This window comes from Lissotriton helveticus, chromosome 4_1 (assembly GCF_964261635.1).
Source record: "Lissotriton helveticus chromosome 4_1, aLisHel1.1, whole genome shotgun sequence".
NCBI classification, from domain to species: domain Eukaryota; kingdom Metazoa; phylum Chordata; class Amphibia; order Caudata; family Salamandridae; genus Lissotriton; species Lissotriton helveticus.
The window spans coordinates 1598729021-1598746840 of record NC_136063.1 but is presented as its reverse complement, the minus strand read 5'-3'; positions in this window follow the sequence as shown (position 1 = coordinate 1598746840).

Genomic DNA, 17820 nt, shown 5'->3' with positions numbered 1-17820 from the left:
AGTTTGACCGAATATTTAAGATGATTAAAAATATACTGGATAATATAGTCCCAGCTAGCCTACCTAATCAAAGTCTCCCCTCACTTGTGTTATATCACATATCATCCTCCTTCGCCTCTCCCTCAATCTCCCTGATCTGGTGTGACCTGTCTGAAAGAGATTGCTTATTCTGCTAAAACTTCCAACAACAAGAGTCTGATTAACCTTGGCTCTACAACCCACCTTTGCGTTTCTTCTCCTTCTCTCCTTCGGAGACCACACTCTTCCACCATCCTCTCCGGTCCATCGGTGGACACTGCCCCTTAACCTAAGGCACTTTTAGATGAAGTAAATCTGCCTACGTGCCTGCCCCCTGACACAGTCTCACACTCCTATACTCCATCCTCTAACCCGCAACATCCCGTGTCCTCCACATCTACCTACCTCCTCACCTATGAGAGATCTACTCTGCCCCCAATCACTCCTCTCCCCAAGGTATCTCATCTTCTAGCTACTCCTAAATCTGACACCCATAATGCCAACTCACTCCTCATGACTGTCCTCAAGCAAGTTCCATCCCCTTCCCCAATACTCACCATCTAACCTATGAGGAACCCACTTTGTCTTCCACCGCCCCTATTCCCAAGGGGTCTCATCTACTATATACTCCTAGACCTACCGAGCACAATGCTCACCTGCTCTCCATTGAGGATAAGTTGGCTGACCTCAAGCATGAACTCCAACTTGTTAAAGGTAGCCTGCAGGCCCTCTTTTTACGTCTCTATGAAGATGGAGAAGTTTTGAAAGCCTTATCATCCCCTTGAGACTAATCGATCCAGCCCTCCCACAATGGAGAAACACTGCAAGAAAAGAATCTCGGATTCTGGAAACCAGCGCAGTCCACGCTGGATAACTCGACCCCTTCTTAATCACCCCACCAGGCCCCATCGGTCTGCTCACCATCTCTCTGATGATGACACTTTCTCGCTACTTCTAACTTACAATACCTCTCACAATGTCTCTTCACCCTCACCACTCAACATTCCCTCCAACCATTCCAGAGAATCCAGTGTTGACCTGAGAACTATGAACAAGGATAACCTACTATTTGTTGCCACTTCACACCTAGAAGCAGTAGCAACTAATTTGCACGTCACACCAATGCTTCTCAACTGCAGGTCAGCAGTGAAACATGCAGTGGATAGTTCTGACCTCATCCTGACGCATGAGCTGGACCTCCCGATCCTAACTGATACCTGGCTTAATGACACCTCCTCTCCAATTATGGACGTTTTAGTACCTCCCGAATATGACATTATAAGGCTTGCTAGACCTGTTAAAGTTGGGAGTGGCATTGCCTGCTTCTATCGCTCCTTTCTCACCCTGAAACAGGTACACACTTCTAGGATGTCCTCCTTTGGACACCTTGGCATTGAAATCTGGAACAAGGGCAAGATAGTCTGTTTGAGCTACAAGATGTATCATCTCCCAGGTGAAAATCTTCTCTTCATTGAACAAATAATGGAGTCCATAGCCTCAAATTCTGACCAAAACCCAAACCATATCTTCCTTGGGGATTTTAACTTACACTGGGAAGACACAAACGATCCCTTATAGTGTTCCTTCAAGGCTTTCCTCTCCGACCTAAACTTCACCCAGGCTTGCAATAGACCCACCCATAACAAGGTCACCACCCTTAATTTAATTATACCCAGAGATAACATCATACAACTTGATAACATATCACCTTGTGAGTGGTCGGATCATTACCAAATCTCTTCTCACATTCTGGAAAAGGTACGCAACAGACAAGGTGCACCTCACAAGTCTAAACAGTATTCTCGCAATCGGAAAGACATCAACGTAAATGACCTAGCTTCCATTAGTAATAATACCCATAACATGATTAACAAGGATGACCTTACTGATCACTACATCCACATCATGTTAAATATTTTCGACACAATTGCACAGAAGCAACTAACAAGGATGCCGATCAAATAATCCACGCCCTGGTTCAATTGCTCCCTAAACAAGGAACATCGCAAACTATGGCATAAGGAGAGACTATGGAGAAACTCACCCTCCATTACAAACCTCAAACAATTGAGGATGTCAAAAAGCTCATATGAAAAACATATCCATAGTGTGAAAACCAAACACCTTAGGGTACAGATAGACAACGCCAAAAACAAACCTAGAAAACTATTTGAAATCAAACAACAAGCTAACCAATCAACTCTCTGCACTCAAGCTCTCTTGCCCCAATGGGCAGGATTTCTCAGAACACTTCCTTAAAAAGTAAAACAAAATTAATTTGAACTGGAACTTACATCAACTACGTTGCAGCATGAGACCCTGCCCACTCCATCATCTTGGCTAATTACAGCGAGAGCCCCTACTTCCTACTCCATAGACTATACTGAAAAACCAATGCATCATGGAACTCCTTTTTACTACCTGACGCTGACAAGCTGTTCAATCTTATGACTTCATTAACACCCTCCACTCACTTCACCCACATCCCACCAAGTTCTTCAAAGAGTTCAAATCTGCCAGTCTCCCCCTCTGGTCCTTGATTATTCGTGATTCGCTTTTGCAGGGTAGGATTCCTGAGTGCCTCAAGATGGGACAAGTCATCCCTATCCCAAAAAATCCAAATGCATACCTAGCGGATCCCAACAACTTCCGTCCAATTACTAATATCATGACTTTGGCCAAACTGCTTGAGAAATGCATTCACACACAACTATGTAATCACATTGAGAAGTTTCAGCTCATTGACCACAGTACTGAAACAGCTCTAACACACATGCCTTGAGATCTCTTTACCAGAATATACCCTGCCTACTTATCCTTCTTGATCAGTCCTCGGCGTTTGACATGGTCAAACATGATAACCTGTCTGTTCTCCAAAGAAAGTATGGGGATGTCGGGCCCTGTCCTAAACTGGTTTGCCTCATTCTTACAAAGCAGAATGCAAAGAATCAAAGTAAACCACTCCATTTCAACCAGTACCCTAGTCTAAATTGGAGTGCAACAAGGTTCCACATTCTCACCAACGCTTTTTACCATCTTCATGTAAGCACTCTCCAAAATTGTGAACGTTCTAACATTCAATACCACATGTATGCCGATGACACTCAATTGTATTTGAAAATTTCTTCTCCAGATGACATCAAAACTCTTAACGGCGTGCTGCTGAAAATTCAACAATGATTAACTCAATCATCTTCTGCTAAATACCCTCAAGACAGAATTCTTCTTGATTGCCCCCACAATCATTCCGATCCCACTCAAGACTTAATTTAATCAATTTACAGCTCTCAACTGCACTCCTCATTTTGTTGACTCTGCTAAATCTCTAGGCATAACTGGACAAACACCTGAATATGCAAGGTCACATCAGTGCAACAACTAGGGAAGCCAATCATCATCTCATCACATTCAGGAAAATCAAGCCATTCCTGCCAGCTGAGATCATTTAGTCTGCAGTCCAATCCCTAGTCATCTCACATTTAGAGTATGGAATTGTGACCGTGGCAGGGTTACCAAAGGCTAGATTGGCACCTCTAAGAGCGACTCTGACTCTGCAGCCAGACTCATCACTGGTTCTAGGAAACATGATCACATAATTCCAGACCTAATTCAACTCAATTGGCTGACTATCGAAGCAAGGACTCAGTTCAAGATAGCTTGCCTGATGCACAGAGCTTTTCACTACAACACCCCAATGTACCTGGCTAAAAAACTTTAACTATCTGGTTTGAATAGGGCCCTAAGAAGCTCTAACACTTTCATGTTGAAACATCCCAAATTAAAAAAGAAAAGCATCTACAATCGTGCTTTTTCTGGTCTTGCACCAAGAATACGAACGCTCTTCCTTGCAAGATCAGATTTAATCCCTCTACATCCTCATTTAAAAAACAAGTCAAATGGTTACTCCTGAATAACCATCTACAGCAAGAGAATTTAGCCACCATAACTAACTTTTCAGCATAGCAAATGTGTGTGAATCTACATGCACCATACGTTTGGTTTCTCTTCTGTTACTTTATTTGTCCCACATTGGGGGTTGCTGCTCCTGTTTTGTATTTATGCATGTTAATATACCTTTGGCAGGTGTATTTTTGACTTTTTCTCCTTTTTGCTTCTGCTCCTTTGTACAGCGCTCTGATAACCTCTCGAGTCATGTCCCCTCTTTATAAAACTTTTCAAATAAATAAATTCTACACTGGCTCACCACTTACCTTTCCAATCAACACCAACTTGTTCACATGAGGTCCCAAAAGATCCACATCACCTTGGAAGTTTCCCAGAGATCAATACTGACTCCTGTTGTCTTCAACCTCTCATGGAGCTCCTTGGGGCTCTACCCACAGCATCAAGAGTCACCAATATTATGAGGATATACAACTTTAACTCAAAGTCTCCTCTGTTGCAGACTTACAATGCCTCAAGAACTGCTTGCACTTCATAGTCCTGGATGTCCAACTCCTGTCGGAAGCTTAACCCAACCAAGAAAGTATACCTTATATTTGCCAAGAAATAAATAGCACAAACCTGGCTCAATGGCATGAACCCCAACTTTCAGTCAATGCCAAGCCACTTGGATTCACTTTGGCCACCAACCTCACCCTCTTGGAACACATTGTCAAGCAAAACAAGAGATCGCCTTGTACCAACTCTCTCTTCTAAAGAATGGGTAATTATTTCTTGCAGAAAGCAGCTTCAGACTTGCTGCTCAAGCCCTCGCATTACTACATCTGCATTAACAATAATACCTTTCTCAATTACTTCCCAGACTCCATACTGTTATCATTTAAGGGTATCTTTGCCAAAGCACGACTCGTCAATGGCCGGAAAAAATATGATCACATCATTCCCTATCCTGATGGAACTCCATTGGCTCCGTATGCTGCTCTGCACAATCTTCAAAACCAGCTGCATCATTTAGAAAGACATCCTGATCAGCACCTCGCTTATTTTACAGACAAACTCACCAATTCTTTGAGCACTTGGCACACCTGCAGCCAGGCCACTGTCATAATGGGGACTAAGAAGTAAAAAAAAAAAACATCAAGGAAGCAGGCTGTTGGAAATGGCCCTTTCTGCAGGGTAACTGCAAATGCTTTGCCTTCCTCCTCCCCTTTTTTCTGAACTATTTTTTGTTGACAATCCACATGCATAAAAGAACCAAAGAAAAGATGATCCAAATGTATATCCAAGGAGGGACCAAATAGGTGCGTTTAAACAAAAAATAATAACACAACTCCGCACTGGATGTGGATGCAGTACCAAAGACACTGAAGAACTGTCTGTTGAGAAATGGTCTTAATCCATATAGTACCTGGAGAAACTCAAATGGAAAAGAGGTGGCTGTGATTCAGCTGTCTGAGTTGAAAAATGTAACTCAGAAGTGTTTTCCAATGAGGATCAGTATAAACGAGATTCATTGTGGAAGATGGAGAAGTAGAAACGGGAACCAAATTGACAGAAATCTCGACCTTCCCGGCAGCCGGGGAGTAACAGTAACGTTGGTGATAACAGGCTGCAAAGGAAAGTTTTGTGAAGGGCCACTTCTGGGCATGCTATGGAGTAACGGCCATATGTGGTGACATGACATGTTCAATTGAAACAAAGCAATTTTCTTTATGTCCAGGCAGTGGTGACAAAATTATAGTTTGTGTAACTTGTATGCCATGTACTGGAACAGGCGCATGGTTCGTTGGGCCAAATTCCTTTTTGAGGGCCATCTTTTCACGGACAAGGTCTCCAACTTTAGGAAGCCAACTGGATGCAGGAATCTGAGTGTCTGGACTCAAGGAGAGAGGCGCAGGCATCACTGCAGGACATCACTGCACTTTGGTAGATTCTACAAGACAGTACAGTGGTTATCTACAACGAAGGTTGCGGCTGCCTCCACTACATCTGGACCATCAAGGTCTGGAACAAACATCTTGATGCCAAAGAGCATTTTGTATGGGGTCCTCCCAGCCAGAGATCTTGTAGGGAGATTATTAACTTCCCACTGAACCCCAAAGATATGATTTAACCAACCACGCACTGTACCTAATACTCTAGCTGTTAAGGATTGCTTTAAGTCACAGTTCATCATATCAGGCCTATACGGAGATGAATAATGGACTTGCACACCAATGGACTCCATCAAATCACGGTACGCCTTAGAGACGAAAGCCATACCTTGGTACTAGTGGAATGCACGACAGGCATGAGTCCCGACAAAGAAGTACCAATCTTTAATAACAGTTTGAGAGTCAGCACAGCACTGTGGCTAAAGCCAAAGGAACCTGGAGCAAGAACCAACTGCAACCAAAATGAATTTGATAGCAGTATCAGAAATTAAAAGACTGCATTGATCTAAGTAAACACAGCCAAAAGGCAGATTGAAAACAAACAAATGTGCCTGTCGTGGATGAGACACGGTGGAGCTTTTAATTTGTTAACAAATGTCACAAAATAAAACATATGTTTTAGTCTGCTTGTATAAACCTTGCCACCAGTAACAATGTTGTAAGAGTGAAATAGTGGCTGCCATTCCAGGCATGTGCGGATGCGACTCCCTCATGTCCTGCAACTATTAAAAGCGGTCAAGGTTGGGGATACAACGATCACCAACCTCAGGTACAGTCACCAAGGGAACTTTGTGTTCATTTAAAATATAGGAGTATTTTATAGGAAAACCTTTAGGCAAAGTGATGGCGGTCTGAAAAGCTTGGACGGCAACCAAGATGTCACTATCAACACATGTTTTAGAATGTGTAACTGCTGCTATTTTACAGGTATCAGAATTAGTCACAAAATAATTATTTGTGCGCAATACCCAGATTCGCGCTGTACAAAGGTGCAGGATACTTTTGAGATCAATATTTTCTTAAAAGGATGTGCAGAGATATAAAACTTCTTATATAGCAAATTTTTATTTACACAAATGAATTACAATCGCTATGCATTCGGAGGTTGCTCCAAGGGGGGAACGTGCAAAGGAAAGTAGTGCTCGAAGAATAGTGAGTGAGGGAATTATTCCCTAGACAAAGGTAGAAATGAAATTGAAAGGTGTTTGCCGGATTGATCATAGGTATCAATCTTACTGTCCTGTCCCAGTTGCTATTTTACAAGGTCTATTTACAATGGTAAGTTACAATCACAGATTGTATTCGTCTGTGGCACGTCGCAATAAATTGGGTCCAGGTACATCAAGGATTGTCGACGTTTCGACTCGACTTGTGGCATGTAGGATGTTTTAACCTTGCCTGCGAGTCTTCCTCAGGACGAGAAGAGTGGGGAGGGTAATATAGGGGGCAACCAACCCCTAGTGCAGTGTACTTTATCCGCTCTCAATCGTGTGTGGATAATACCTTATATCTGGGCTCAAAGGTACACGAAGCGGAGGCCCATCCAGGGTCCGTCCGCCACGACAATTCAATTGGGTATGATTCTGATATTCTCGGCGTCAGTGGCGATTTTTCTTTAAAATCTGCCACCTCAACCCAAAGCATTTTATGCTTGATTGTGCTACCTTTGGAATCCTTAAAATAATTTTGTCACCAAAAATGCAAATTATCATTAAATGATTGTACACAGTAAAATAAATTGCACACTATGAGTGTGGGGAATTCAGGATTTGTGTGTTCAAGAGCAAAAAGCAAAGCTTTCAGTTCAGCCAACTGCATGGTACAGTCTCCTAGGAACTTGAGTGTGAATATTAGTCGGATGATAAATGCCATGCAGTATAGTGCCTAGAACAATAGTGCATGCTGTGGAATATTGCTGCTGAGAACCTACAGCAGGTTGCGCTGAACCATCAGTGCATTCATGAAGTAGAAGAAGGACAATGATAAATATGTTCATACTGTAAGAATTCCTGTGTCTGTAAAGAAAGGTCAAAGACAAAGTCGGCATCAACTACTGTTAATGATGTAGCTCATTGAATCAACCAGGGATCAAGGGCTTTGGAATTGGAAATGCTAGCTTTCGAGACAGCCTCTAAGGCGGACACAGGAGAAACAAGAATATTTTTTTTGCCTTGAGCTAAAGGCCGTTCTTTCAAGACGGCCACTTGGACTGGTGTTAGTATTTTTCAACAGATGCAAAGCGCGGGGGGCGTGGCCAAGATGGGGCTTGTATGGACGCTCAGTGAGGAGCTCCGTCCTGACCCAGGTCAAAATCTTGAAAGATACATGGTGAGGACCATGCTGGCACCCAGCCCCTGTGGCACATACCTCGTGGGGCCTACCGAGCAGAGGAGGTGAGACCGGACGCTGGATGTGCTCTGTATCGCAGAAGCCATACGAGGGAACATAGAACTGGAGCATGACCCTGTCCGCGACGTGGCAAAAAGGCGTGGCGCAGGGTAACGTATGTAATTGAGAGTGCTGGTGCGAGCCTGACAGGAAGCAGGGCCTAGATACGCAACCAGCCCTTGCTGCCTGTACGCTGTGAGAACCGCCGAGGGGTAAGGGAGTGCCTGTACACTGGCTGGAATCTGTAGCCTGGGCATTGAGTGCATGGACAAAGAACGAAAGATCATCTATGCCCACGACGGGGAGAGGAAACAAGAAGCAGGCACTGGCGGAAAGCTGATATCGGGGCCACGAAGGTGACTGGACTGCGCAGACAAAGAACGAGTGGCTGGCTACATGTCTGACGCGGAGAGGAAATAATAAGCAAGTGCTAGCGGAGAGCTTATATCGGGCGGTGACGGCACTGCAATAAGAGATACACAGCCGGAATAAGGCAGCAAGTCAAAGGCTGGGATGCAGTATGCAGGATATAGGTGTGGGGCCTACATGTCCAAGAATAGTGCCTCGGATTCAGCGTGGTACATTGGAAATTTACATTACGCACATGTAATACCTACCAAGGCGAGAAAACTTATAGCCTGACATTCGAGGGCAGCCCCAGATCCGAAACGAAGGCAACCAGAAGCACCAGAAGCTGTGAGAAGTGGGGACTGAAGCGGGGGTCTATCCAACGGCACTGCCGGTAATGAGTAAGCTAGGGCTAGGACTACAGTGGCCACCGTTGCAGGGACTGGAGAGCGCGGACATATCCTGAGTGCATGCCTTCTGCATAGGAAATGTGGTGGCCACTTGAGCTTAACATTATGGAGAAAGTTCTGACATTGGGGCTGGCTCAGGGATAAGAAGGAAAGCCTGGTGCTGCTGAGATCCAAAGGAGCAGACCAAAGAGGCAGAGTGAAGGCCTGAACACACTGGGATGTGACTGTAGGTAGATGCGCGCTAGTAAGCCAATACTCTGCTAAAACAGCACGGAGACAATAATCACTGGAGGTGATTCAACAGCAATAAAAGAGGTCAGTGAACAGTAAAGTAGCCATGGGAGACCCAGTTAGGTGAATCTCTACAAGAGTGGTGGGCAAAGTGTTGTGTGTCGATTTAGATACCTTATATAGATTTCCCGATATATGCCGTTATATAGGTACAATCCGCATTGCCCTTATTTAGGCATAGAAATCCAACCCTTATTTAGGCATTGCTCATGTTAACCAAATACACGCATGGTCAACTACAACCGATCCTCTTCTTCACAACAAGTTCTTGGAAAACCAGACTCTTAAGCCTTTAGGACTTCCCCTTGCCTGGATATTGATTTCTCCAAGAACTCATTTATTATGCATGAACATCTATTCCTTAGATGTTCATTCATGACGTTCATATGCCTGACTTGTATGTCAATACAGGTATTCCTAAACACCTTCAAGGTATTAATATACCTTCACTTGCTATGGCAAGGCACGGTGCGGTTTGGCTACCTACTTGCACGAGGCAGCTCGCCACAGCAAGTCCCGAAGGAAGTCAACTCCCCAACTGACACACTGATCAGACGCTGTCATCCTCCTTGCTGAGAATCCAGCTCCAGTGTTTCTGACTCCCCTTGCGGGGTTTTAGAGATCGAGTCCCGGTAAAGAGATACCAACCTCTCTCATTCTAAGGTATGGAGCTGATTAGAACCTAGAGAAACCTTTGGCAATTCTCGGCACAACTAAACTATAGCTAAAACAGCACCTACTCCTTCCCTCTTACTAGACTTAGGTTAGGTAAACTGGGGAATGGTTATTTTTAGAAGCACCAGTTGAGTATTTTAGCCTGTGTTATTTATGAATGTATTTTTATATATGTCATAGCTACAGACCATACTATTACAGTATTATTTTTTATTACTGTTTACTCTGTACGCATTATACTTCACATTCTGTCTTACGATTGTAGCAGTTCATATCTCTTGCATGAGAAAGAAGACTGTTCAATAAACCCTTTTTATTGAAACGCCCGTCTCTCTATTTCTGTGCAACTCTGTAGAAACGAAGCATGCATGATTAACTGAGTGAAACTTTAATCTATTGTTTCCACGACTCTGAAGATATTATTCCGACTCTAAGGGAAACAAAGTTGTCATGTTTATGCGGTTGTCATAAACTAATCCCTTTGTTGTATAGCTCCTATATATCCTTATATCGTGTTAGGTTAGCATAGGTACATTTCAGATTTAAACGCCATTTTTCCTTTCTTGCAACTTCTGCACACGACCCTTAATTGTTGACTTAGCTTTCAACCTAGTGGTTTGCCGTGGTGTATGTGAGAATAATATGTTATTGCTCTGATATCAGTCTTGTTTAATAAACCATGTCTGCACGGAGAGTGCTGAAGTTTCAGGAGCAACACGATATGGAATTGTTATGAGGTCTGATCTCCACGCCTTCATAGTCATAACACAAGTGCAGCCTTTGCCAACTTGGGCTTGAGGCGGGATTGATATTGCTTTGCACGAGAATTGTTAACACACTTGATGCGGTGCACATGCAGAGAGAGCTGGTGTATGCTGATGTGATTCCTTCATGCTAGGACACTAAGGTATGGGCCCGCCCTAAAACAACCCAAAGAGACCTTCTTAGATAATAATATAATATATGTGTTAGGGAGGGTGAGATATAAGTGTTGTTAACTCTTATTCATTACAGCATGTTAACATGCTGTCACCATTCGCTTTTTATGTCTTAGTAACTATGCTGATAATTTTGCTACTGATAATAAGTATACTTGTATTATCTAAGATACTGCGCCTGAGAAGACGGCATTAGTAAATAAACATTTCAAATGCACATGTGTCTTCTTTACTCCATGTTCTGGTTTGTAATGATAATATAACGAAAGAGTGTTCATGAGTCCCACATACCCTGAGGTACTGTAAGTTCATGTTCTGGTTTGTCTAAACATTGGGTGTTTGATATGTCCAATGAGACACTGTAGCTAGCTCGGTAAGGGGTGAGTTGGTTGCTAAGGTAAGTTTTGGGACATCCTAATTTGCCGAGGTTCCACTCCTCTGTGCACAGTTCTGTGTGAGTACAGAAACCCTGCAACATGGCGCCCAACGGTTTCGGTGGTCTTATATCATGACACTCGAGTAGTTTATCGTTCATGCCTTAACCCCTTCACATCCGTTTCCGGAAAACGGGGTGTTGGTGAAACCTACCTATTTTTTGAAATAGGTCTTTATTCAAGCTTGATTCTTACTTAAACGGTTTCTTTGAATTACTACCCAGTTGTGCTACAAAGTATTCTTTGTGTTTTCTTGTTTCCAATTCTGTAATGGCGGCAGCGGTGGCTATTGCGCAGCATAGTCGCGTAGCGGTACGCAACCATCTTCAGACGTACCAGGTCCCAGTAGATGGGATGGCTGTGATTTTCGTGGTAAGTGCAGATCCGGCGTTTCCTTACGAGTTGTTTTACTCTTGGGTTACGTTTCCGGCTGTGGACGCTAATTCTGGTTTGTACCACTCCTACACCGCCTCGGATGTCCCGGCTGAATATACGCCATACAGGGCATTGGAAATACCTATTGATCATTGGCAGCATCGAGTTTGGTTTGATGGCGCCCTCCCCCACTCTTTGTCCCGTGCGAGGTTAGGTCCACTCTCAATTCCAGGTACTAATTGGCCTGCGTTGGGTGGCTTTACCCCGCACCCGAATCACGGGGCTTGTACCCTGGCAGAAATTCGCAGGCTACATGTAGTTTCCATTTCCGTGATTCGTGCTTAAGTGCAATACATCGGTCGACATCTTCCTGGTGGTCCCCAGGGGGGTGCGGCCGCTCCCATGGAACGAGGCGGAATGCGTCTCAATCCAGTGATGGTAAATTCGGTTTTTGGTGCGCGTCCTGTTGACAACGATGACTTCCCATTCTGGCTAGCAGAGAAGTTTGATCAACTAGAAGCGGTTTTTCCGAATTCTACTCCTGCTGATAAACATAGAATGTTGACGATTACTCTCCCGAAGGATATTACTCCTGAACTTGCTGACTGTGACAGCTGGGGAAAAACATTTGCGGCAGTTTATACACGGTGCTTCGGCACCCCGTCTATGACTGCCCTGCCTGAAATCGTTAGACGTGTTCAGAATGATCACGGTCCAGAGGCAGCGGTTGAATTGGGTATGCGCCTGTGTGGTTCTTTTGAGATTGTAAGTGATCTCATTCTCTCCAATGTTAAAGGAGATGCAGTTAACTTTCAGGTGTCGAATGCTTTGGCTGCTCTACCCGATGCCGACAAACCCCGCCAGTTAGCAAAGATTGTGGTGGCCGCTTATAAAACGATTGGCCGCACAAGTAGAGGTCTGAAATATTTTCCAGTGAAGGAGAAAAAACAACCACAGGGGCAATCTGCAGTGACAGATGCCCAGCCAAAGTCCAAGAAACAAAATTGGCCTAAAAAACAGACACAGGGGAAGCAGACAATGCAGACTCAGGGTACTTTTCCTGCAATACAAGCTCCTGCGCCATCCGAAAAAGTTTATGATTTGCGCGACCGCGCGATGATTAAATCACCTGATCGTTTTCAGGGTTCTGATCAACGCTCTCCTCGTTCCTTTCAGGACACATCGGCCCCGAAGACCGGTGGAGGAGGAGGGGGTGGACGTGGACGTGGTGGCCAACAAGGACGTGGTCAGTCCCGCCAGACGGACGGCGCAGTGAAGCAGGAGGATTCTACGCCTAGGCGTCCGCAGTTTGCGAAAAAGAAAGTCGCAGCCTTAACAGCGCATCGATATGCCACAGATAGTGAGAACGCGGCTTCGGAATCTGACGTGGGCTCTGACCTTGCTGGACAGCGCGGCGGAGATAACCATAGTCAGAGAGGCGCTGCGTCCACTACTGAGGGTGACAGCGACTGATGTCTACGTTGTGATAGAAACAGCGGATACGAGACTTGCTCCCCCTGAAAGACTATATGAAATTGTCCTGTTAATTGAAGGTGACATACAGCGTACCGTTAAGGGTGTATTTTGGGAGAATCTGTCTTCTACATATGATATTTTGCTTTCGGAGGCTGACTGGCCCCCACCTTTTGTGCTTGCGGCGCCGCGAGGGGAGGAGGTGATCCTACCCAGTTTCGCGAACACTGTCTCGAAAGAGCATGCGCAGCATTTTGCAGAAGAGTGGGCTCGGGCTCTCGCGCCGGCTCTGTACCGTAACCAATGTGGTTGGGATAAATTGTCGCCTTGCCACGAAATTCCGTTGCGGTCTCAGCCGCAGCCTCAACCTCAATATCCCATTCGGCGTGAAGCAAAATCTTCCGTCGCGGAAATCCTTGAACAATTGGAATATCAGGGAGTTATTGAAACGTGTGTGTCACCGATGAATAATCCCCTTTTTACTGTGAATAAACCTGACGGATCATATCGTTTGGTTTTGGATTACCGGCATTTAAACTCGCATTGCCGTAACTGTGCAGTACAGAATACCCACGGCTCGGCCCTAGTGGATAGTCTCGTGCGTAAGCGTTTCAAGACAACGCTTGACATATCCAATGGTTTTTATGCCCACAGATTGGACAGCTTTAGCTCCCAATGGACCAGTTTTACAAGCGCTGGAGTCCAAAAGCAATTCCGGCGTCTTCCAATGGGCTACAAGAATAGTCCTGGTATATTTACCGCTCGAATTGTCTCTATTCTGGAGGCACTAGACCCTGATGCTTTTTCGTATGTGGATGACATATATCTCACAGACGACGATATTTGGGAGCATCTGTGTCGTGTAAATGCTCTTGTTTGCAACTTCGCAGACATGGGTTACAAATTCAACTTTGCAAAATCGCGCATTGCTGAACACACAGTGTTGTTTTTGGGCTATGAGCTCAACAATGAAGGTAGAGGTTTGGCTCCTCACTTCTTAGAGAAGTGCGCACAATTGCGCGCACCAACGACACTGAAAAAATTACAGTCTTTACTGGGCTTTTTGAATTTCGGCAGAACTTACATTCCGGAATATGCCCAGCGTATCAAGCCTTTGTATGCTTTGATACAACCAACTTTCTCAAAATCATGCTGGCTGCCTGAGCATTCAGCCATTTTGCAATCCTTGCAGGCTGATCTGCTCGCTTCTAAATATTTACTGACTCGTGATAACCACACCAACCTGGTCATAAGAATAATTCCTGGGACGGTGGGTTTCACGTACCTCACTTTTAATGAAGGTGACACGGTACCTATTGCTTACAAGTCACACTTGTACACTTCGGCTGAGATGCGGTTTCCCACAGTGGAAAAGGTTTTAACTGCTGTACAGATGGCAATTCTAAAAGAACGTGCTCTGTCACAGGGGAAGCGCATGCTAGTGGTAACACCCTGTCCTCATTTAGAGGCAGTCACGAAAGCCAGTGTACCAAATTCAAAGGCTTTGCACCCTCGGTGGATTCAGTGGGCTGCGTCATTGTCATCCGCAGATGTCATGTTTATTTTTGACGCTTCCTTACGGTCGCAGGAGTACTTGCAGTATGAATTCGTTCATCCTGCTCCTCTGGCGATGCGACCTTTGGAAGACTTCCATTGCATCATTTACACTGATGGGTCGGCGCAGGTTGCGCATGGCTCTAAACATGCCTACGTTTCCGCATGCGCCATTGTGGTCGGTGCTATGTTGAATGATGAGTTCATTTCCAGGGAGGTACACACGTTGCCCCTGGGCGATTGCACCGCACAATTGGCAGAGCTTCGTGCTCTCTTACTAGCTTTGGAGTACGCAGATCCAAGTGTTACTACTCTAATTGTAAGTGATTCTTACTACTGTGTCCAGTCTTACAATGAAAACTTGTTCTTTTGGATTCAAAATGATTTTCATGATTCCAAGGGTAGCACAATAAAACATAAAATGATCTGGGTTCGAGTGGCAGAGCTTAAGGCTATGTTGCCACTCGTTTATGTGATTCATACTCTCGGTCATCAGCGCGTAGGAGTTCACGCTGTTGGCAACTCGCTTGCTGATGAAGCAGCGAAATCAGCAGTATCTACATACTTAGTTGCAGCAGTTACTAGGTCTAAAACCAAGATTGATAGCGACATCTTGGCAGCGATTGCTGCCTCTGAGAAGGGAAGTAAACATCCTGCGGGATTCCCTTCGAAGTATAAATACCACTTAAGTCCCGAAAAGGTTCCTTTTGTGACAATTCCTGATGTTGGGGAACGGCTGATTCCCAACACGGATCGCAGAACAGACTTGATTACAGCGGCTCATGAAGGTGTGGCGTCTGCGCATGCGGGCGTCTCAGCCACTGTAACGCAACTACAACAACGTTTCTGGTGGCGGGGACTGTACAAACAGACGCGTGATTATGTCCTTCTTTGTGACATATGCCAGCAGATTAAACCTTCAACTGCTACGCGTCCGCCTCAGACTCAGTTGTACATTTCTAATAAACCACTAGGATGTGTTTATTTAGATCACTGCGGTCCATTTTCATCTGATACTGCGTATAAATACATCTTAGTAGCAGTTGACTCATGCACACGCTTTGTGTGGGTATGGCCACATCGCAGCGCTGATTCCCGGACTGTCATCAGAGATTTGCGTATCTTTATAGGGATTTTTGCCTGTGGTACCTTCCATTCGGATCAGGGTCCGGCTTTCGCCTCTAAGGCGTATAAGGATGCCATGACTTCGATGGGGGTCCAAGTCAAGTTTTCGTCACCCTACAGACCTGAGGGTAATAGTGTAGTTGAACGAATGAACCGTGATTTAAAGCAATCTTTGACGGCCCGAGTTATAGGCACTGGCAGAAACTGGCTGGCTCACCTCTATGGCGTGCAGCGTGCTCTTAATAATCTCCCTAGAAGGTCTCTGGGTGGGCGGACCCCATACGAAATGCTCTTTGGCATCAAGATGTTCGTCCCTGACCTTGACGGTCTAGACTCGGTGGTTCGCGCCACTTCCTTTGACGCAGATGAACATTGCAATGTTTTACAGAATCTACAAAAGACGAGAGACACTCTTGCAAAGGAACATTTGCCCTCCACATCGGATGATGCGTTGCAGATCCCGGTAGTTGGCTGGCTACCCCAAGTTGGAGAACTGGTTCGAGAGAAGATCGACAACAAGAAAGAGTTTGGTCCCTCCTATCGAGCTCCGGTCCCAGTGCTTGGAGTGAAGGGCACAAGAACAGTCATTTTACCACCACTTCCAGGTCGTAAGGAAAACAGGTTTATTTCTATTGACAATGTCAAGATACACAGAGTGGCCGATTCTTCTTAGCATGACACCGGCTGTTTCCTGTCCTTCCATTGTGAGAAATTCAATTATGCCCGCTGCTTCTAATAATGAACCTGAGGTGGCCATCGAATTACCTGCTGTTTCCAGTCCATTATTGAATAATTTACCAGGAACTAACCTTGATGAGACAGACTATACATACCCCACTGATTTGTCCATGCCTGACCTGCAAGCTCGTTTAGCCACGGAATCCAGATTTTCATTTGACTCTGCTTCCCTTGCCTCGAAAAAACCCTCTAAAATTGCAGTATATGCTAGCCTGTTTAAAAAACATTTTTTGATACCTCCTTGGATATACATTTGGCTGGTCCTTTTTTCAGTTTACCTTTTTATGTCAATTGGTTTTGTGTTTTATTTTTTTCGGATTATGAATGGACACTATGTCGAGGAGAGAACTTGCATTACTCATTTGAATGGAACTTTGGCCCCACTTTCCTCTTCACATTCTACACACAGATTAAAAAGAGACTTGACTTTGGTTAACATCACAGCGTGGCCTGTTCTGGATGGAATCGCGTGGGATGCAGTTCGTTTTCAGATTCATGGCCCAACGGAAGTCGTTAATGTCCCTAATGTACTAAGAGTTAATATGGGGGATGTGGTGAAACAAAACATTCGTTCTGATGATTGGGATGTTAATGCTGTGGAAAGTTTGTTTTCTGATTTGAAATATTATGCTGCTTTTGATGCTGAGGATTTATATTTAGAATCTGCTAATTATGGTGAATTGTTCTGTTACCAACATTATGGCAATCACTTCTTACACAAGACATCTTCCCGAAGGGATGCGGTTAATTTTACTCAGTGGGAACATTGCCCAGCACCAACACAAGGGAGTTCAGAAACGTTTCTTAAAAAGTATACTTATTTCACTGACTTTAATCAGTCCAATCCCGAGTCCTTTTATTTTAAATTTCACAAACAGCCACTGTCCAAGGTTCGACTTACAAATACAAAATTGTTATATTCAAAGGCCTTCCTGGATCAATTAGTTACTGGAGGGTATGAGTTATGGAAGGATACCATAGACCTTAAATCAGTTTGGGGCTCAAGGGCCTGGCAGGTACAAGGCACTGAGGCTTTGCACCGTGCATGTCTCATCCCAAATCATATGTGGTTTTTAAATGAAACCATTTCCCAGACCACATGCTTTGGATTGGCTACATCTAAAAGGTTAAACACCCCGTCTTTCCCGGAGTTGGAGGAATATGAGACTTGGAGTAATTTTACTAAATTGTCCATTAGAGACATACAGGCTCTGCT